Genomic DNA, 23,307 nt, shown 5'->3' with positions numbered 1-23,307 from the left:
TATTTAACCCCTCGGAAACCATATAAAGTCGTGATTTAAAGCTGCCAGACTTTTGAATTCGTTATTAAAACGCATAAGGCTATAAAACTGCATACTCACATTTTGTGAGTTATACCTCCACTCCCAAAATTTGCTGTGGGCTGTTAGACTTAGTATATGCACCCGAAATTGAAGATATTTGTATTTTGAACAATGCTTTCATTGTACTATTAGAAAAAGTCTAACGTAGTAGAAAAATGTTAGAATTTAATATTGTAATTGTTGAAAAAAATTTCATCTATGGAAAAAATTACATAGAGATTTTATTAACTGATTTTGATTATACTCGAAGATTTTCAAAAGAGCCGTTTAAAGTATTTAATTAAGAAGGATTTTCGTGAAAATTGACAACCAGTTTTTTTTGTGATTTCTTTTTTTTCACTTTTCTCAAAAGCGTTGTTTTTCTACTATTTCACTTTGCCTTACAAACGACTTTATTTAAAATGAGTAGGTATAATCAATATTTTTTTTATTATTTTTCAATAAAATATCTTTAATTTCAAATAACGTAACACAAACAAAATACATTGAAATGTATTTTTTCTTTATTTTATACTCATAAAAATAATTAAGTAATTTTAAGACACGAAAGGAAGGTCTTTATAAAATTAAGAAACCAGTTTTATCTTATTTTGCAAGATTTGAGAAAATAATCTTTTAAGATACAAAAGTTACAGATTTTTGAGACGTTCTAGCCTAGTCAAAATCGTATTTTTTAGCTTTGAATAAACGTTTAATACTTAAATGAAAATATTAGCTAAAAAAACAGTGTGTCAAATAATTTATTAAACATTTCATGTAATATATTCCTAATTTGAGTTAATTTATTTTAAGACTCGAAGAAATGACAGATTTTTGGAACGCCATAGTCGAGCCAAAATTGTACTTTTTGAACTTTGCCTAGCTTTTCAAAGCTCAAAAAAAAATTTGCATTAAGAAAAAACTACGCTCAATGATTTCTGATACATTAAAGATTATTACAGATATTTTTAAATACCCAAATCAAGCGAAAATCGAACTTTTTGAACTTTGACTAATTTTTTAAAACCTTAAAAACAATTTTAATTTCAAGAAAAAGTAAGTTGAATGATTCGTTAGATATCAAAGGCATTATATTCCAAATTTGAAGCAATTATCACAAAAGACAACAAAGTTACAGATTTTTGAGACGCCTAAGGCCATATGGGCCCACTGTGCGTCGTCGTACTCCATGAAATATATAACAATAACACAGATGTGGCCAGTCTGCAAAAAAAGAACCATTCAGCTTACACTCGTATATCACGAAAGTATAGAAGACCCTACAAACTTTCAACTGGAATTGTTGAATCTATCGATTGCAAAAAATCATATTTCACCACATAAATACGAACTCGCATTCATCAATTTAATCAACTTGGTTTCCAATTGAAAAAGCCTTGAATAGATAGTTCACTTCACATCCCTTTTATGATTTTTGCTTCCAATAATTTCTTCTTCTCTTCGCACAAGACAGAAAAATTGTTTGGTCAACGTTTTTTGAAGTGCTACGAAAAATGGTTCTAAAAGAACCAAAACAAATGTTTATTGATTTTACGGAGAAGAATATTTAGAAAGACAATAAAGTCATTCTCCATGATAAATCATTTCCTTTTGTCTCTGTCTTCTTTTGCAATATTTCTTCTATCCGGAATATGAGAAATGGGTTGACTGCTAATGATTGTTTTTAGAAACATCAACAATTCCATTTCCTGTTTCTTCGAATTATATAGCAATTCTTATTAATATTCCTAATGATTTCCTTTGTTATTAAGAAACCAATTTGCTGAACAAAAAAGCTTACGAATAATTTTCTTAATTAAAAGAAAACCTACTCAAGAAATCAATTATTTATGTGAGAAACATAAATTTATTCGTAAGACTACAATTCTTGTAGTTTTATTGCTAAAATGCAAAAAAATTGAAATTCATATTTCCACTATCATATCTTTTGGAATACACACAATGGCATTGCACATTTTTTGCACTAACATATTCTTTCAAAAAAATGAAGTAACTTTCAAAAGAATGTTACTCAAAGGTATTTCGAAATAAAATGGTTACATCAAAAAAAAGATTATTACACACTTTAGATTTTATTCTACTTCAAAAGTTTCAACAACACTTCCGTGGCAAGAGATAGAAAAGTTTTTCTATAGCCTTTATTTAAGTTCTGTTAACTTGACAGTGGAAAAAGTTAACGGAATATGAAATTTCCTGAAGAAGTAAAAAAAATCATACACATTTCATGTGTGCACTGTAAAAAGAGTGACATTCAAGAAAATACCCACAAAAGAAATCAAAAATATTCTCTAAACACAAAAATTCATTCAAATTTTAAATGACGAATTGAATTGTTTATAAGAAAATACAAATAAAAATTATATACATCACGCTTTTGCCAGAAAAAAAAAATTCAATTTCAATATTTGTCCCCCTTGAATATAAAACAACTTGAACTCAATTCAAAAAGTCGGGCCGCCAAAGTGCGTCCATTGCTACCGTCACCGCCCGGCCGCCCACGTTTTCACTTTCACTTATATTGTTTTTTTTTTTTTTGTAGAAAAGAAATTTTGTTTATTTAAAGAAAACAAAAACAACAAAAATAAAAAATTGAAGAAATGAAAATTTGATTTTGATATAAAATTCAAAACGCAGCATTTAATAGATTAAACAACAACGATTGTATCTACCTGAGCCTAAATTATGGCACTTGGCAGATGTTCTCGTGTTTTTGATTGAAAAATAAGTTTCTCTGTTTCAATTTTTTTATTTGATGGCTTTGAATTCAAATTGAAGTTGAACGCCTTTTTGGCTAGGTAGATATTACATTAGGCTAAGGTTGTCTTCTCAATTAACTCTTAAAATTTAGAAAATTTGAGGTTTTCTTAAAATATAAAGTTCAGACTTTTAAGTTTAATAGGTACAATTCAAGAGGTTAATATGGGGAATATAGAAAATACTTCTCTCTATTTTATTTTTTTTTTTTAGATTTTGGGTTAAAAATAAAAATAGGGGTCAAATAAATGTAGTCAGTAATGGAGGCTGGATTTGAACCCAGACCTCGGGCGTGGTAGTCAATCGCATTGACTATTAGGGCATGGAATTCTATGTCATGTTGTGCAACTTTTTAAATCCGACGTAGGCTTGCAAGTTGTGCAAAAAATTTCCTGATTTATTAATTTTCCACATAATGTTATTAATACACATATTTTGACTGGTGAACTTATTATTAAATGATGTCTTTTTTTTCATTTCATTTCAGGTAATTCAATCAAATCAAACATGAATACATGAGAATGCTATATTTTTGAGAGGTATACGATTTTAATAGAAAAAAAATATTATATTGGTATCTCCAAACCTTTACGTACACATTAGTTTACCTTTGCGATCCGTAGACAGAAAATAATTTTGAAGCATCGATATATTAAAACTTTTTACGGAGTGTATTGTTAATTTTAGAAAAATTTCTGTAAAATGTCGTAAAATCTTAGCTACAATTGAATCTTTTCTTAATCTATCCCATAGATTATGGTTGTCAAATATCAACACGATATTTTATATTTGTCAACAAAATGAATGAATCGGTAACTATCGTTATCGACTGTGTCCTTGCTATGAATTTGAGATCTATTGTGAGTAGTTCTTTTGATAAACTCGGTATTATGGACGTCAAGAATAATGCTATGTATCAAATTTTCCATCAATTGAAAGTTTCTTCCCGATAGATTATTCTCATCATATTTTTTTTACTAAAAAAAAAACGTCGTTGTTGGACATTTTCAGTCAAATAAAATAAGTTTTGTGAAAAAAATTGTATCTATTGCAATAAAATAAAAGTTTATTTTCAAGTGTCAGTGAATATTATTCAATTCGATCCAAATCCATTGGACTTACAATAAATCTCCTCCCATTTCCTATTAAGAGTCCCTACTTTGCGCAAATATCTCTGGCAACTTAGGAATTTGCTTCCAATAGCTTCACAAGTCTAGTTAGTTGATTTCTGTCACTAGCCCTAAATCAAGTCAATATAAAAAATAAAACAAACCTAATTAAAGAAATTACTTACATTTTTTGGGAATTACATTCTCAAGTTAAAAACGACGCACAGTGGGGCAGAATGCCTTAAAATGTGGTATTAAATCAACCGTAAGCGCTAGGAACCTGAAATTTTGTATATATGTTTCTGAGACCCTTACTAAGCCATATCTAATGCTATAATTGCCACGCCCACTAAAACGCCCACTTATTTGGGATCTAATAAAAATGTTAGTATTTTTCAGATTGAAAGGTTATTTTAAGGCTCAAGATACTTAATAATATATTAATTTCTTATCTGACATAACTTTTATCCATGCTTTTATCCAACTTTACCCTTATTGTAGAAAAAATCTGATTTAAAAAAAAATCTTTTTTTTTAATTTAAAGTTTTTATTTTCATCGACTTTTTTAAATTTAATTAAAAAAAACTAAAAAAAAATTATAAAATAAGTTTATTCATCACTTTCGTCATCAGATACGTTAGTTTCAACAAAAATGTTTGCTTCGGGAATGCTTGGGTTTCAATAGCGCAGGTGCTTCTGGGGGATAAGACTGTAATTTTTTTGGACGAGCACGTTTCTTTGCAGATTCTTCTGCATTTTTAAAAACAATTGAGGTATTGAGCCAATTTTCGTTTGTTGCATTAAATCTTTGTTTGATTCTAGAAGCTTTGACCCACCGCGTTTTGAACTCGGATTTAAAATGCGAAAAAAGTCTATTGAATTCATTAACTTGGCTAATTTCGGTACTTTTTGTCATATTTAGAAGATATTTTTTTTTTAAATCCATCTGATCCTCAATCATAACACTCTCACATCTTTTCATAATTTCTACAAGTTGCGTTCTTGTAAAAAAATTGAATTTGAAAAGATTCCTAACAAGTTTGCAACGAAAAAAATAAAAAAAAATTTTTTTTTTCAAAAGTTACGAAAATTCACATATCACAAAAAGGGTGCAAAACGAGCACGTTTTTTTGACAGAATCACAAAATAAACATCACAAACATTTTAAAATCACATAAAACACAACTCGATCCCACTCGGAACACATTTAAAAATCAATGGATTTCACAGAACCTCTAAAATAACCCTTTGAAAAAACTGATCACGGAACTTCACTAAAATTTTACATATATATTTACATATAACAAAAAAAAAAATTGTTTAAATAACTCTTACATACCCGAAGTTGAAGGCTGCATACTTAAATTTTTAATGAATCAACAAAAAAAAATGAAAAACTGTTCTCAAAGATCACGATGAAAAATCGACAATTTCACTTCTGGCTCAGCTGACTACTAATTAAGCTTAAACAAAACTGTATTGTGAAAAAACGGGAAGGACTAAAAAAAAATTAAAATAATTTTTTTAAAGGATGGATATTACTCTATTAGAAAATATTAAAAAATTAAGTTTATTTGCAATTTGGTTTTATTAATTATTACCAGCTTTTGGGTCGATTTGCCCCATTGTGCGACGTTATAAATTAATGTGAAACGTCAAAAACAAAAATAGCACCTTTTCACAATTGTATTTTGATCAATGTTCACAACAGAGAAAAATTAATCAATTGACAACCGTAATACCAAAATGTATATCAATTGATAAGTTTATCGTTTATCTATCAATTGATATTTGATAGCCGTAATAGGGGCCTATGAAAAAAATGGGTTTGGGGTCAAAATTCTTTTTTCAAAATTCTGCTTTTCAAAATTCTGCCTTTCATAATTCTGCTTTACAAAATTCAGCAAAAAATTAAAAAATGGTTTGGAAAATGTTTAAAAGCGCGCGCTTTTAAACATTTTTTGCAGAATTTTTAAAAGTCATCTCCTCGCTGCTTATTTGATTACTTACTAACTTTGTCAAATTTTTGTATGTTCACTGTTTGTTTGATAAATTAATAAATTAAAAAATATTAAGAAAAGGTTTTTAATTAATTAGGTACATAATTTTGAAAAATAATTAGAAATTTATTTTAATTTATCAAATAAAAGAAAATATTCGAAAAATTGATAAAGACGGGTATATTTTGTATCTTTCTATTAATTTTCTAATAGTTTTCAATGGTTTCTAGATATGAATTATAAAAAAGTCAGTCTATGCATTATAAAAAAATATTTGCGATAGTTACACAACAAACAGTTAGGAAATTAGTATGTAATAGCATGTAAGCCACATGCTATGAAAAAAACAAAATAAGCAGAATTTTTTTGTTCAAAAATTTTGAAGAATTTTGAAAAGCAGAATTTTGAAAGACAGAATTAAAAAAAAGCAAAATTTTGAAAAACAGAATTTTCGTAAAAAAAAGCTGAATTTTTAAAAACAGAATTTTCGTAAAAAAAAGGAGAATTTGGAAAACAGAATTTTGAAGCCAGAATTTTGACCCGATCCCAAAAAAATATCTTCTTCAAACTGGCCTAAACGAATTAATGGATTTGCTTGAAACTTGGTACAGATGGTTTTTTGCAAAATGTGGATTTTATCTTAACTCGTCGATTTTGTCTTAACATACATTTTGCATGGAATTTGATAGATATCCTTTCTATCTGACAATGTCATTGTTGTTTTATTATTTTTTTTACCTTCTCATAAAAACGTTCGTCTATGCATTTGCAGGTGGCTAAATATTGATTGATTTGATTATTTTATGACTAGGTAGGTATGTTAATTTGTACATTTAATGATGACCTTCATTCGAGTTTATTTATTCATCTTTATTATAAATTCATTTGATAAATCAGAAAAAATAGCAAATAGATATTATTTTTTGTTTTATAAATATCACTTTGATGTTTTAGAATTGTTTTTCCTTGTCAACATGGTTGCCATATTTTTGAAAACAAAATTAACGGATTTCATCTCGTTAATCAAAGTTAATTATGTACACAAAAGTTTTAATTTAAAAATAATTATCTCCTTAACTACTTCAAAAAAAAAAAAAAAAAAACTACTGAAAAATACTTTTACAGATTTCAGTCCAACTCAGTAGCTAGCTACCCACTTTTTTACTTGCGATATAGGTACTATAGGGCAAGTTTAGGATTCGTAAAAAAAATCGAACTCGAGATAACAATTTTACATGACATTACGATGATGGAGAATGCCAAAAAATGGGTCCGGCAATTCTGTCTGTCTGTCTGTCTGTCTGTCTGTCTGTCTGTCTGTCTGTCTGTCTGTCTGTCTGTCCGTCTGTCTGTCTGTCTGTAAGAACCTCGAGCTACATCCTAAACTACTGAAGGGATTTTCTTTAAACTTGGTAGTTAACAGTTTTGAGTGATTCCCTAGAGGAGAAATTGAAGTTTTTTTTTTAGGACCAAAACTAACGGTACCTGTCATATAACGGAAACAGAAAAGTTGATTTATTTCAAAAACGGCTCTAACGATTTTGATTAAAATTTTTCTGCTTACTGTTACAGATAAGAGCCTTCTTTGACAATAAAAAAAATATTTTTTGTACCGTTATCAACGGTACCTGCCATAGAACGGTTTTTTTGATTTATGAATTTCTCATAAACGACATAGCAGATTTCGACCAAATTTTTAATACAGAAACGTTTAATCAATCATTATTTAAAAAAATTTAAAATTTTTCAAAAACCACATTTTTGGATTTTTAAAAAATATTTCAAAATTTTTTTTTGAAAAATCAATTTTTTGGAAACGAGTTGGTGAAAAAATTTGAAATTTTGTTTTTATGTGTAAATTAATTATTTATTCAAAATTGCATATCAACTTTTTTTTTGAAAAATGTTAGAAAATTTTTATATATAAAAAATTATTTTTTTAAAAAACGGCTCTAACGATTTTCGAAAATTTTTTTTTTTAAATTCTTTTTTATACTAGAAATAAAATGGCATACTTTGTTTTTTGTAAAAGATCATTTAAGACGGTATTTTATTTTATTTTTTAAATTTGTTACAGTTGTCAACTTTTAATTTAATTTAATTTTCCTCCTACATAGTGAAAACTGCTCTCCCACTGTGTTCCATTATAAAAAAAATTCTTGTCTCAACTTAGCACAAATAAAAATCTCAATTCCTCCAAAGAACTTATTACGATTTACGTATAAACATTTTTCTTGTAATTTCTCGCTTCGCTGAGTTGACGGCAACACATTTAAAAAAACTAACCCAATTGCTGTCTTGTAACTTCTCTCGAGACATTTCTTTTAACTTTTTTTGCGTTCTGCTTCTGCGTTTTGTGTCATATTTTGTATCACAAACAGAACAGAAATATAGAAAACGTTGATCACATAATTGCCACGCAATTACTGTCGACCTTTTGAGCAATTGCTTGAGCAGCGTTAAGTTGTGCAAATTTGAACTTTTGACTGGCTTCGCTCCGAAAGCACATTCAATCGGAGCAAGTCGACTCGTATATCTAACAAGTGAACAATCAAAGCTAATCCTAAATGCACTTAGTGTCACGTTGCCACAGTTTCAAGTGTCGGAATTCTGGAGGCTTTGATATGGGTGGTGTCAAAAGATGGTGTTGTAAGCTTGTGTAAGTGTTGGTCTTATCTGCGCTATTGGCACAGTCGATTGCAGGCAGCAGTATCAGGAATGCAAATCGGATCGGATTAAGACTTTCTCGATTGCAACTTGCAACAAAAACTCAAAACCGTATAAGGGTATTGAATTCATGTCGTCGTTCTACTTGGTCGGAGACGACACAATCAAGCTTAGGGCGGCAGCAGACTTGTGGGATTTGAATTTCTTTCAAGAGAGACAAAGAAGTGATGAAGAGGGTGTAAGGTGTAACCAAGCATTATGGACTTCTTTTGTGACGACCTTGAGGAGGTTTTTTTTTTGTTGTTGCAAAACGTGTTTGGTTGCAAGTGATATATTTCTACAAATAAGAATTAAGTGCATTCGTAGTAAATACTTGATTCTGTACTTGTACATGCGAGATGCTTGGTTGATTGCACAATGGAAGCAGCTGCTGATGCATAAATTTTCTATGCCACGAGCTAATTAAATCCAATTAACATGTATTACCCGCCTTTCCAACGAAAGAGGTAGAAAGAGAGAGAGAGAGAAAGATAAGACTTGTTTCAAACAAATAATAAAGAAGAAATTCAACGAGAAAAGTAGAATTGTTAAATGTATGTATGTGCACATCGAAACGAGAGCAAAATGGAAAATTATTTAATTATCTTAATCCGGATAAAACATCACTCGCTGCTACTTGGAACAGTCGTTTATAGTTATTAAAGATGCTTTTATTACAGAGTTGCCATATCGAAATTATAGGTAAGCTCCAGAGTTTTCTTTGTTATGGTAACATTACTCAGTCATGTACAAAAACTGTAAAAAAATTTATTTAGAAGGACAAAATACAAAAAGAATGATCAAAATTGGTTCACTCAGTTCAAAGTTATGAAAAAACAAACACAGAAAAAAAAATCATGTGTGCAATTCACACGTGGTAGAAGTGAAACCTTAAAAAATCATTTTTCTTGCAAAAAAAAAAATTGAAAAAATCTACCTATTTTTATTCTATCACCTTCAAATCCTTGTTTTTTATATGACAACCTATATAAATTTTATATCATCTGAAAGCTTATTGTCTAAGCTCAAAATATATATATCGATCAGGTCTATGAGAAATCTACAAAAAAGAGCTAGAATTTTTTGAACTCTATCAATTTCCATAAAAAAAAAGCGAAAAAACACGTATTTTTATCTTCTTACGCTATTAAATCTATTTTTTCCCTAACAACCTATACAATTTCTTACATTATCTGAAAGCTTATTGTCTTAGCTCAAATCGATGAGGTGTATGAGACATCTACAAAAAGAGCTAGAATTTTTTAAACTCGATGAAATTTCATCTAAAAAGCAAAAAAACATTTATTTTTATGTTCTCATGCTATTAATTAAATTTTTTTGTTTGACAACCTATAAAAAATTTTATACCATGTGAAAGCTTATTGTTTCATATTGTATAATTATGTATAAATCTACAAGAGAAGTTAGAATTTTTTAAAGTCAACCATGTCGAATTTCCAGACTGTTATTACGGTACTTCCTACACTGGTAGCTGGTCATCGCCAACAGATCTCCACAGGTGTTTTGAGGTATGTTTCAATTTTTTTAAATTTAAGATTGTGTCACTTGTTGAGCACGTACCGTTATGTGTGATATATCAAATAAAAGGTTATGTTATCAGCATGCGTATTAAAGTTAAATCAAATTTGTATGTGCACTAGATCAAAAGATATAACGTGTGTTGGAAAAGAACATCTTTTTACTGTTATCTCCGTTATCTCTTTTTCTCAAAATAAATTAGTTTTATTTCTTTTGGTGAAAGAGCAATAATTGGCTTTGTTTGAAAAATTAAAAAAAAAAAAATAAAATGAGACCAATTTTTGAGAGTTTCACTTGGTCTTATTTAATGGTACCAAAAAATAATCTTTTACATTACTTTTGTACCCATGTGAACATTAATAGTAAAAATATATTCATAAAACAGTTTTTGAAGTAAAAACTTTTTTAGTATCGTAGTGATTTGAAACAAGATGAAACGAAAAAGCGACACGAAAAATCAATTGATCATAACTTTTTTGTTTTAATAGATAGATGAATGAAATTTATACAGTAGATAGGTAATTAAATAAATTATGATTGTGCAAAATTTCAATTAATTTCATATTCAAAATTCTGAGATATAGACCAGGGTCGATAATTTTTTAAACCAAAAAAAAATCATAGTAGAATGAAACCCATTGGAAAAGGAGGTGAATATGATGAAAATTAAAGGAAAAATAAATTACGGGCGAGCTGAGTTCGGGAAGTCGGTGGGTTGAGTTTTTAATGGTAAAAAATGGTATATCTCGATTTCCGGCAAAACTACAAATCCTATAGAAAAAAGGTTGTATGGCAAAGTTGAAGGTAATAAAAGGATATACAACTTTTGTATCAACAATTTTTTCACATAACCTCAAAATTTATGTGAAAAATTCAAAAAACCGAGTTTTTGGTTTTTTATTTTTATCTTTTTCAAAAACTAAAATTTTTCTACGAAATTTGGTGAAAACTTACCTTATTATGTCCCAAACACACTGTAATTTATTTGATTTAAAATATTAATTTGTTTACCTTATTTTGACTTAATACAAAAAAAACACCCTAATTTTCAATCGAAAATTCACGTGTCAAAATATAAGCTTTTTTCAAAAAATTGGTGGGAATTTCCGTCGTTAAAATTTCTATTTTCTAATGGTGTAAAAAAAAATTTACATTAGTATACCTACTATAGAACATTTTCTCGTAAAATTCAAAAATTGAAAAAAACTTGAATTCGAAAAAATTTTTGTATCATTGTTTACAATTTTGGCCTATTTATTCAAATTTACACTTTAATTACTCAAAAAACGTAAGATTTCATGTAACATTGATAAATCTTACGTTTTTTGAGTAAATTAAGTGTAAATTTGAATAAATAGGCCAAAATTGTAAACAATGATACAAAAATTATTTCGAATTCAAGTTTTTTCATTTTTTGAATTTTACGAGAAAATGTTCTATAGTATACTAATGTAAATTTTTTTTACACCATCAGAAAATAGACATTTTAACGAAGGAAATTCCCACCAAGTTTTTGAAAAAAGCTGATATTTTGACACGTGAATTTTCGATTGAAAATTAGGGTGTTTTTTTGGTATTAAGTCAAAATAAGGTAAACAAATTAATATTTTAAATCAAATAAATTACAGTGTGTTTGGGACATAATAAGGTAAGTTTTCACCAAATTTCGTAGAAAAATTTTAGTTTTTGAAAAAGATAAAAATAAAAAACCAAAAACTCGGTTTTTTGAATTTTTCACATAAATTTTGAGGTTATGTGAAAAAATTGTTGATACAAAAGTTGTATATCTTTTTATTACCTACAACTTTGCCATACAACCTTTTTTCTATAGGATTTGTAGTTTTGCCGGAAATCGAGATATACCATTTTTTACCATTAAAAACTCAACCCACCGACTTCCCGAACTCGGCTCGCCCATAATTTATTTTTTCTTTAATTTTCATCATATTCACCTCCTTTTCCAATGGGTTTCATCCTATTATGATTTTTTTTTGTACTTTTTAATGTTTTTGAAGGCATCGACACTGGTCTAATAACTGTGAAAAGATGTTCTTTTTTCTAAACACTTTATATGTTTTGATCTAGAGCACATAACAAATAATTTAAAAACTTGAAAAATACCTCAAAACACCTGTGAAGATTTGTTGCCGATGCGACCAGCCAGCAGTAGAGGAAGTACCGTAATCTCAGTTTAAAATTTCGACATGGTTGGCTTTAAAAAATTCTTACTTTTTTTGTAGGCATGGTAGAAATATGATTGAAGCGTCATATAAAAGGTGAAATAATAATGATATAAAATTTAGTATAGATTGTCTTTTAAAAAATGGATTTAATGGCGTTAGAAGAGAAAAGAGATTGATTGTTTTGCTTTTTTTATGAAAACTAATTGGGTTAAAAAAATTCTAGCTCTTTTTGTAGATGTTGTATAGACATGGTCGATAAAAATATTTTGAGCTGAAACAATAAGCTTTCAGATGGTATAAAATTTATTGTAGGTTGTCATATAAAAAAAAGGAAATCGGGTCAAAATTCTGGCTTCAAAATTCTGCTTTTCGAAATTCTGCTTTTTCAGCGAAAATTCTGTTTTTCAAAATTCTGCTTTTTTTCTATTCTGTTTTTCAAAATTCTGCTTTTTAAAATTCTGCTTTTCAAAATTCTGCCAGCATTATATTTGAACAAAAAAATTCTGCTAATTCTGTTTTTTTTTTTTAATACACCTCATTAATGTAATTCAACATTGGTACTTTCCTAAATTTTTTTATTTAAGTGTCGCAAATATTTTTTGAAATGCATATACTGACTTTCTTTCAAATAAAATATGTATACTAATTGGAACCGATGTTGTATATTCCTTTTCTTATTCAAATTTTTGAATATTCATCTTTATTTGATAAATTAATAAATTTTTAGTTATTTTCGGAAATGTTTAATATTAAAAACCTTTTCTTAATACATATTTTCAAATTTATTCATTTATAAAACAAAAATTAATTCATATTTAAAAAATGACAAATTATGTAGGTAAGTAATCAAATAAGCAGTTAATTTTTCAAAAAGATGATTTTACAGAATTCTGCAAAAACTTAAAAAAGGGTTTGGAAAATGTTTAAAAGCGCGCGCTTTTTTTGAATTTTGACCCCGGCAGAATTTTGACCCCAACCCAAAAAAAAGTTAATTTTTTTCAATTTTTTTAAAATGGTTTTTAAGGTTTCACTTCAACCACGTGTGAATTGCACGCATGATTTTTTTTATTTTATTCGGGACTTATGTCCCATTTTCCGACAGCAAAAATTCCGGACCTCTGTCTCAGTAGGTTGGGACATAATTCTCGAATTCGATACGGGATTTATGACCCAGTAAAGTGGGACATTAGTCCCGAAAATATTATTGTAAAAAGATATCCAACTTATAAAGTTCACTTTTTCTATATTATTTATCGTTTTTTCGCCGATAAGTTGCTTGTTAGAATATAAAAACATTTAACTGGATCATCCTCATGCTCTGGGTAATTGTCCTTTTTTACTTGCTCTAGGCAAGTATTGGTTTCGTGTCGAAAAAAAATTTGAGGTTTTTTGAACTGCAAGAGCAAGTACGTGCGACCCCAGTCGTGCATCTTATTTTACTTCTCCTTTGGTTGAAAAATGTGTCCTCAAATTTTCTAACTATTGGTAGTCCCAAAGCTATAAGGAAAATTCTATAACCTTATTTAACAAAAACTGTTAAAGAATCTATTCGTATATAATATGTCAAGCCCACTTTAAATTTCCTATGAAATTGAAATCATTTCGTGTTCTAAACTGGTTTATTGATGTTTATTTCTCGATAAATTCTCTTTTTGTTTGTTTTACTTCCCAAAATCAATTTAAAGGATATCTTTGGATGGGTTATATTCCAAATCGAGTTGAATTCGAAAGTTGATAATTTAATCAAAGTTTTATGCCTACTTTCTATGGAAAGGAAAAGGAAAATCAGAAGCTTTGTATTCATTTCAACAACATGCAGTTGATCCTTATAGAATTTCTGAGAAAAATATTTCCTACTAAGTTCATCTGAACAATGTTGTAATTAATTGAGTTTGAAGGAACTATAACTTTGAATGTGTTGACTTCAATCAATTTTGTCAGTGTAAAAAAATTAGAAAATTTGTTAAAGTAATATTAGAGATTTTAATTTGGCGTACTATCTGAATTTACAAGCCTAAATATTGAAATTGGTTTCATACATCAGTATAAAAGAAAAGTATGCGTTTTTAATATTTTAAAGAAAGAAAAAACAACAATACTGATCACAATGTTTTATACAGCAATCCAAGCATGATGGAGTTCACCTAGTTAACATACTAACTCGTGTTCTCGATTATAGCCTGAATGTTCACACACGTCCTTTGAGGTTAAACATACACAATAGAATGTGTGCTGCGAAATGGAATAATCAAAAAGGCCTTATCGTGTTTCGTTTTGCCAGTTCAGAGGTTTATTTATTTCGTATTCAACATGATTTCAGAAAAAGACCGCATGCAAGCAATGCGGTGGGAGAATTGCCATGGTAAGAGATTCAATCGCCACAATTGCACAGATGTGTAAGTAAACATTTTAGTGAGTAAACCTTTATTAAGGAATAAACACGTTAGTGTTTTCTGTTAGGGGTTTCAGGAATGTCATTTGTTATTACATGGAAGAATTACTTAGAAACTCATTTTTACATACAAATAACAGATTAACATATCGAAAAGGGTATTTAACTAGCATCTAATTAGCACTAAAAGATGCAATAACAAGCTCACACTTTGGTCTGCTAACTTGTGGACCATATAAAGTAATCACCTAAATGTAATTTAAGTTTATTAGGGGGCATGAACAAAGAAAACGCGAAATTGCTTTTTCTTCTTCATTCATCATTCAGGAAATTTGGAAGAGTCCTGATGAGTCTAGAACTTAAAAAAAAAGAAAAGAGGTTGTCTGTAAAGCCGGTTCACGGACGATGATTTTACGTGATAACGTCGCACTATGTGGCAAAATGCCGATTTCGTGCGATTAATTAAAAACGGTTGTTATCAATGATTTTTTTTTTCAAAATATAAATAAGTTTATGTAAGAAATGGTTAAATTATATGTTTATTTCAACTATTATAGGGTAAACGATTATAAAAATCAATTTTTACTTGCACACTTAAGGTACTATAAGGCAAGTATGAATGTTCTATGTATGTAGGTACATCTTACATAATGAAATCTTGACGTATTTTTTATTTCAAAACTATTATAAGGAATGATATTAGGATAGTAAAAAAGTGGGAAGGAAAATCTTTCGGATTTGTGCTCGTCTGGGCCCCGCAACTGGGGCCCAAACCAATAGACGCATTCGCCTCAAGTTTTATAGTTAATAGTTATGGGTAAGTTGCTCGATGACATTTTTTTTTACTTTTTTAGGAATAGCAAATAACGTTAAAATTAGAACTATGTAGCTATATACTCATTAATCGAAGTTGTCCTTGTAAAAAAAAATCAGAAAACTATTTAAATTTACAACGAAATAAAAATGTTTATGAAATTTTCTATAAACGAGAGATTGTCTATTGACGAGATTTGAAAAATATTGGTTGAGCTGTTTTTGAGAAATCTTAAACAAAGAAATACACGTAATATGTTTTAAATTTTGAAATCTTGAACACATTGTTATACATAGTAAAGATCAGTTAGATCATTTAATCTATCTTGTTTTTTTTTTATTATTGGAACGCGACATTGAGGAAAAATCGCAGGATTTCTCACGTATTGTTCTTTTAAAAAAAATTTTGGGTGTCATTTCTACTCTATAATCCCCCACTATTGAACCGGCACTGAAATAACAAATACGGTATAAAATTTATTTTGAGCCTCAGAAATAAAAAAATTGATTTATCGTTAACTATTGTTGTTAGAAATAATGCTCTTCACTCTACCTTTATGAGAAGTGCAGTCACTCAAAAACATTTTTGTACAAATATTCGAAATATGTAAAAGCAAATACAAATTTCTCGAAAAGTAATGTACTGACTTTTATAATTTTTTTTCTCAAATATCTTTGGTATTATACTTGTAATATTATGTATTCAATTTCTTTTTTAAGCTAAAGAAAAAAAAGAAAAAAAATTTATTCAATTACCTTAGAAAACAATTATTGTAATTCGATTTACTCGAAAAGTAATCGATCAATTTGAATGATTTTTTTTTTTTTCAAAAAAATTTTTAGTCTTTATAATAATTATTTATAAAAAAAATTTGTATTTAAGTTTTTTTTAAGCTTGAAAAAAAAAGAAGTACAAAAAATCGATTTTTTTTTAATTTTCGATCTATGGATTTTTACTGTTTTTTGAAATTTTAATAGGGGGAAGTGGTCACCCTTCGTACAGTTTTTACTTATTTTTTTTTAGTTATTTATTTACTCACTCCAGCTTCGAGAAAATGGACTTTATTTGTAATATGTATATTATTACACTTTACAAAAAAATTTGACACTTCTAAGTCAAAGGCTTAAATAGTTATAGCCATTTAACTGGGATTAGATTTTTGTACGAATCCTCCCCATCCGTGGGGTACCTTCGTACAGCACATGGGGTACATTCGTACAGGATATTTAAAACGTTAATTTGACTAACTTTTGATTTGTCAAATGCCAAATTTGAGTTTTAAAACATTTAATTACTTATTAATTTATTAATTAATTGAACTTGACTCAGAAAAAAACAAAAACAAATAAAAAACTTAATTTTTCGCGATTCGACGATTCTGAAATAAATTATTATTTACATATATAAAAATACCAAGCTTAATTTACTATAGAATGCGAAAAACTTATTATAGAGGTTTAAATTTCATTTCAATAAAACTGTAACTCCGTGTTTTGATTGTTATCTGCTCAAGAAAATTTACTGGCGGGCATACGTATGCGTACGAATGTGCCCCATGTTTGACTGTACGAATGCTCCCCAAGCTGTACATAATGCAGAAAAATCGATTTTTGAAAAAATGTACTGAGATTTTGCAATATTTATAATTAAAACACAAATTTAACACTTTAAACAACAATTCTTCATTACTGTTTAGCCAAAAACATACTTAACTTAAACACAAGATGACATCAAATGTACATAAAAAAATTACTCAGAGCACTAAAAAACACTAAAAGTCTTGTGGCGACCGAATATGTTGCACTTAGGATTCAAAATTTATCTAGCAGCTCGGCGCCTACTATGTCTATGCACACTAGTAAGCACGTGTTTAAATACCGTTTAGTTTTTGTTTTAAGCTCACTGTACGAAGGGTGACCGTGTACGAAGGGTGACCACTTCCCCCTATAAATATAAATGATTCAACAAAACTCTTTAGTTTCTGCTTTTAGACACTATTATTAATGACTATGCAAGAGATCAATTTGATCATTCTGCCCCTGCTATGATTTCAGGCCACTTAATGATGATCATATCCAAATTTTGACTTAAAATCGAAAAATTACCCCTAATATAAAATTGGTAACATTTTTGAGTCGGGAAAAAAGTGAAGTATATTCATAAAAAGTGATGTATATTCATAAAAAAATAAAAATTGAAAGAAAAAATTACTTTCCTTAAAAACAGATCAAAATAAAACAAACCAAAGACAATATATTTTTTTTCATACAAAAAGTAATTTAAATTTTCAGCCTAAATCCCAATGTTTGAGAGCCTCTAGCTTCGAAAGGGAGCTATATAATTTGATGAAATTTCAAAACTTGGTTGGAAATAATGTCTAATTTATAACTCCATAAGAATTTTTATAAAAATCGGAAATTTTCAAAATTGACTTAATCGCATGAAATCGGGATTTTGCCACATAGTCGTAAGAAAACAGGTTGTGTGGTGCTTTTAAAATGAGTCAATTGAAGCGTTTATTAATTTCAAACAATCATAATTTACAAGAAAAAGCTGAAAAAAAATTACCTTTTTAATTTAATTTTTTTATTTTAAAAGCTTACAAAAAAAATTATACCATTAAAAAGCCAAATATTTCTTCTTAATAATGAAACCAATTTTAAATTTTTACAATGTGCAAAAAGTATTAAAATAATTTATTAAAAACATCCATCACCCAAAAATTCATTTTTTTGATATAACAATAAAAAATAAACAATAAATTTTATACCACCTGAAAGCTTATTGCTTCAGCTCAAAATATATATATATATATTTCGATCATGTCTATTAGGCATCTCCAAAAAGAGCTAGAATTTTTTGAACTCGATCAGTTTTCATAAAAAAAAAAAAAACAAAAAAAACATATAATTTTATATTCTCACGCTATTGAATCAATTTTTTTTCGACAACCTATAAAAAATTTTATATCATGTAAAAGCTTATAATTTCACCTTTCATATGACGTTTCAATTTTACTTCTGCGATGCCTAGAAAAAAAGTTAGAATTTTTTAAAGCTGACCATGTCGAAATTCCAAACAGATCTCCACAGGTGTTTTGAGGTATTTCGCAAGTTTTTTAATTTAACATTGTGTAGCTTGTAGTGAATGTACAGTTATGTGTGATTTTTCACTATTATCTATTTACAATATAATATCATTTATTTATCTGTTGAAGAAAAAAAGATAAAAATAAAAAACGGTTAAAAAAGGTCAAAAAACTTGGAACAAAAAAACTTGTTTTTCCCGTTATTCGGTCAAAAACCATTTTAAAATACCAATTTTTTGCACATGTATGCGCACAGTCATTGACTACATGTTCTATAAGCTTGAGATTTTTTGAATGCTACAAAAAATTTAAAAAAATAAAAACTCACCCAAAAATACCCCAAAATAAGTAGGTGTTTTTCAATAATTCATATTTCAAAACACAGAGACCTAAAAAAAAATCCGTATCAGACCCCTAACTTTTTTTTATTATCTTTCGAATGACCTTTTTCAAATTGTCAAAAAAAAAAAAAAAATCGCCTACCTATAATCACTACCTACTTTGTCAAAGGTCTACCTCATGTCTAAGTTTTAGAAAACCATTAATAGCTTGGTTTTGAAATTTTTTTGAATTTTTTCAATACCATTGTCAGTCTTGCAATAAATTTATCTATTGATTAAAAAAAAAATTCAACTCTTTACATTGTCGCGTTTAGAAAATAGCCAATTTTTTGAAATTTTGTTTTACCCCTATTTACCCTATTAAAAGATGGAATTTTTTAAAATCTTTCAAATGTATTTAACTTTTGGTTATTATCTTTTAAATAAGCTATAGAAGATTTTTGTATCTCTAAGAGTTTATTTTTAATTGACATTTTTGCCGCACTGCTAAAAATTTCAAGTGGAACGTTAGAAAATGGCGTCACTTTTTCGTGGTGGCTGCCATGGTTCATCGATTTATAAGACGTTATATATTTTTTATTTTGACAGACATGACGAAACCCACTTTTTTTAAACTTTTCCACCATAGCAAAGTTAGTTTTTATTAAAACATCGACATTTTTTTTTGACACGAAACCAATATTTGCCCTATTAAAAATTAGTTATTAATGTCACGGTTGGATAAATTTTTGTCAAAATACCAAAACCAGCTAAAAAGTATTGCTAATATTCTGCTGAACGGTAACAAAAAACAAAATGAATTCATCAAAAACCATAGAATGGCAACCCTCAAATTTGTAATTTACTTGTGGTATAGGTGCCTATTCATGTTCATTTAATTTTTTGCTTTTTCCTCTCCCGTTCGTCATATCAAATAATGTGTTTTTGCGTTTTTATTTGTATTTGCACAATTAATTTATTAGCCAAATGGATTTTGATTTAAAAATGTCTTATGGTTGTAATTACACGAGATGACCTCTTTAATGTTTGTATTCCGCTGGGAGTTGTGCTTAAGAGTCAATTTTCTTATTTTCTACACGAAAGCAATTAAATAATTGATGATGATAATGAAGATGATGTAGATGGTGGTTGTGATGATATCTGTCATCAAGAAGATACATTTTGTGTGTGTGAATAAATAAGAGTATCATTCCAAAACTGAGAGATACATTAACGACACATATACGAAGATGAAATAGAATTACTTAAGGAGAACCCACTTGTTGTTTGGTAGTGTTTTTTTTTTTGCACATCTTCTAGGTATAAATAGAAAATTTCATTGCGGACTTTGAGTAGAATTTAATAAATTGAAGTGTTTTTTTTTTTTGGAGAAGGAGATAAATCAGCGACGTTGAAACGGACGGGTCTCTCTAAATACATCTTTTTGTGTTTGTGTGAATGGCTCAATTGGAATTATTTAATATCTTGAATGCCTTGAGTTTGTCGCGTGACGAATTATCTTCTTTCAAAGAGACTAACTTTTTTGTTTGTGTCTTCAAAAAAATAAAAATATGTACTTCCAAGTTCTTTTAAAAAAGTTTACAAGACCCCACTCGCATTAATGTTTCGCCTGAATCTGAAACTTATTTTCTTTCTATCAATTCTAATTAGTGAACTTGAACCCTCATGGCGTGAACAACAATCACTTTGTCTCAAAAGACACACAATGTATCTATTACCTCTGTACCATGGATGTCAGAGATATTCGATACGAAAAAGCTTTGGTTTCCTTAGTTACCTTGACACTCGTTCAATATATTTTTACATCTTTCACAAATTAAAGGGTATGAAATAAAATTCTTGAAAAGACCGAATAAAGTCTGGGAAGAGAATAACTTTTTTCTGTGTGTGTATTAGTTGTTGTCTATTAAATGTACTCAGAATGCTGACCACTTAATAAATTTGAAGAATTTGATATGCTATGCCAGCTTGGAACGAATTCTATTCATCTTAGTTATTTTATAGATATAATAACAAAGTCGGACATCATGCTGATGTTTATGATTGGTTTGGTCTGTTTTTACTTGGAATGTGATAGAAGTTCGGATTTGGACTTTGTATCTTAAAAGTAAATCCACAAATTTGTGGTTATAGTATTTAAGGGAATACTTTAATAAAAAAAAAAACAAATTAAATGTCAGAACTGGTTAAAGGAAAATCCTTTTTTTTTAATGATTTTTGGTAAAATTTGGGTTAGAAGATGGAAATAATTGGTTTGCATATTGGTTTCGCAGCTTAAGAAAAACCTTTGCAAACTCAAAAGAACATAGAGTGTTTTCAATTCTAAGCAATTTTACAAAATCAGCAGAAGAAGTTTAATTGAAAATTTCCGGGAATATGCAAAAGGCTATTTCTCAATAGGCTACTTCCTAGAAATTTGTATGACTGTCCTATATCTTTCTGAAGTTTCGTCGAAATCGATTAATTTTTGCAATACCTTCAAGACATGATTTCGTTCCAATTTTAAGCTTTTTTTTTTTCTTTAAGTCCTTCTTAAAAAATCAATTCATACACAAAATAAACTCGGTTAGCTTAAAAATTGATGAAGCTAGAATTTTCGAAGTGCTGAATGTTAAGATAACACTGGTCAACAAAATTTAACTGTTTTTTTGCCACGAGAACCAAAATATACTTTTCTAGTAGTTTTTGGGGTGCTGAATCCGAATCTGGAGTCAACAAAATTTGATTGGCCTCTTTTTTTTAAATATTACCGTTATAAAATGCTAAAAAACGTCATTTTGGGTTTTTTCGAGATTCTGTTTTTATGTGGGGTAATTCATTATAAACAAATTTGTAACGGTTATTATAACAACATATATTCTTCTTTCAAAAACTGTTTAAATTTTCCCGATATCTCTTTTATTGCTCGAGATATCTTAGGTTTAATTTAATAAGCCAAAGAGAAACTAAACTTAATCTAAAGTAGGTATAAGTCACTGGTCACAGAATTTTTTCCACAAGAACCAAAATATACTTTTCTGGAGGTTTTTGAGTTGCTGAACTCAAATCCGCAATCGGAAAAATTCTATTAGCCTCCGTTCTTGAAATATAACCGTTATAAAAAAAACCCTTTTCTTGCATTTTATAACGGTAATATTTCAAGAACGAAGGCTAATAGAATTTTTCTGATTGTGGATTCGAGTTCAGCAACCCAAAAACCTTTAGAAAAGTATATTTTGATTCTTGTGGCAAAAAAAGTTTAATATGGTTGGCCAGTGTTGTTTCTGATTCAAAGACCGCTACTTAAATTTTGAATATCTCGGGCAATAAAAGAGATATCGGAAAGATTTAAACATTTTTTGAAAAAATAAAACTAGCTCTTATAGGCAACGTTACAAATTTAATTATAATGAATTACTCCACATAAAAACATAACCTCGAAAACAGCCAAAATTACGTTTTTTGACATTTTCTAACGGTAATATTTCAAAAACGAAGGCCAATCAATCTTTTCTGTCTTCAGATTCGGATTCAGCACCCCAAAAACTACTAGAAAAGTATATTTTGGTTCTTGTGGCAAAAACCTTGTTGACCAGTGTAATCGTTTTTTGCCCACAAATTCAGATCTTTGCTATATACGAAATATGCCATTTGGCAATCCCTAGAAAATTTACGTAGAAATTTTTTCGAAAAAGTATACTGAATTAATGTTTTCATTATTTTCTTTTTTATGCAAATTTTTATTATCTAAAAATAAATTTCTCTGGTCTTTAACATTGTCGAACAGCGCTCTTTTTAATTAAAACAACTGTTTTGGGTTAACGCAAAGAACGAAGTAATAACATAATTTATTTTTTAGTTTATAATTAATTTTAATAATTACGATATATTCTATTACATTTCGTTCATTAAAAACAAATGCTCTTTATATTGTTAACATTAAAAACATTATTGTGGGTAAAACGGAATTTTTGGAAAAATTTTGCAGCACAAAAAGCTTGGGTAATGTTTTCATTATTTCGAAAAAAAATTTATATTTTCAACTAATTAAAAATTGAGCTTATGTACATAAGCAATTAATGTAACTTGTTGTTGAAGTCAGTTTTACATACCACACCTCTAGTAAAACAGAAACAAGTACAAAAAATTGGTATTCTAAGTTAAATTAGTTAAATGTAGGTATCATTAAGTTATAGTTGTTTCAAATTAAAAAAAAAAAAACAGCGCAGGTAAACCTTCATTAAAAAAAAAAAAAATTTTTTAATTTTTGCAATTACCTACATCGTTGTTTTACCTTAAGCTTTATTTATATTCAAGTTAT

At 28.5% G+C, this 23,307-nt stretch overlaps 1 protein-coding gene across 4 annotated transcripts in view; it reads left to right on the top strand.

Annotated features, from left to right (window-relative positions):
* Positions 1-23,307, top strand: part of LOC129916978 (leishmanolysin-like peptidase) — a 200,250-nt gene that overhangs the window by 98,969 nt on the left and 77,974 nt on the right. The gene's annotated exons all lie outside the window — the stretch shown is intronic.

This window comes from Episyrphus balteatus, chromosome 3 (assembly GCF_945859705.1).
Source record: "Episyrphus balteatus chromosome 3, idEpiBalt1.1, whole genome shotgun sequence".
NCBI classification, from domain to species: domain Eukaryota; kingdom Metazoa; phylum Arthropoda; class Insecta; order Diptera; family Syrphidae; genus Episyrphus; species Episyrphus balteatus.
Note: the sequence above shows the minus strand (reverse complement) of the source record. Positions and strands in the feature narration are given on the sequence as shown.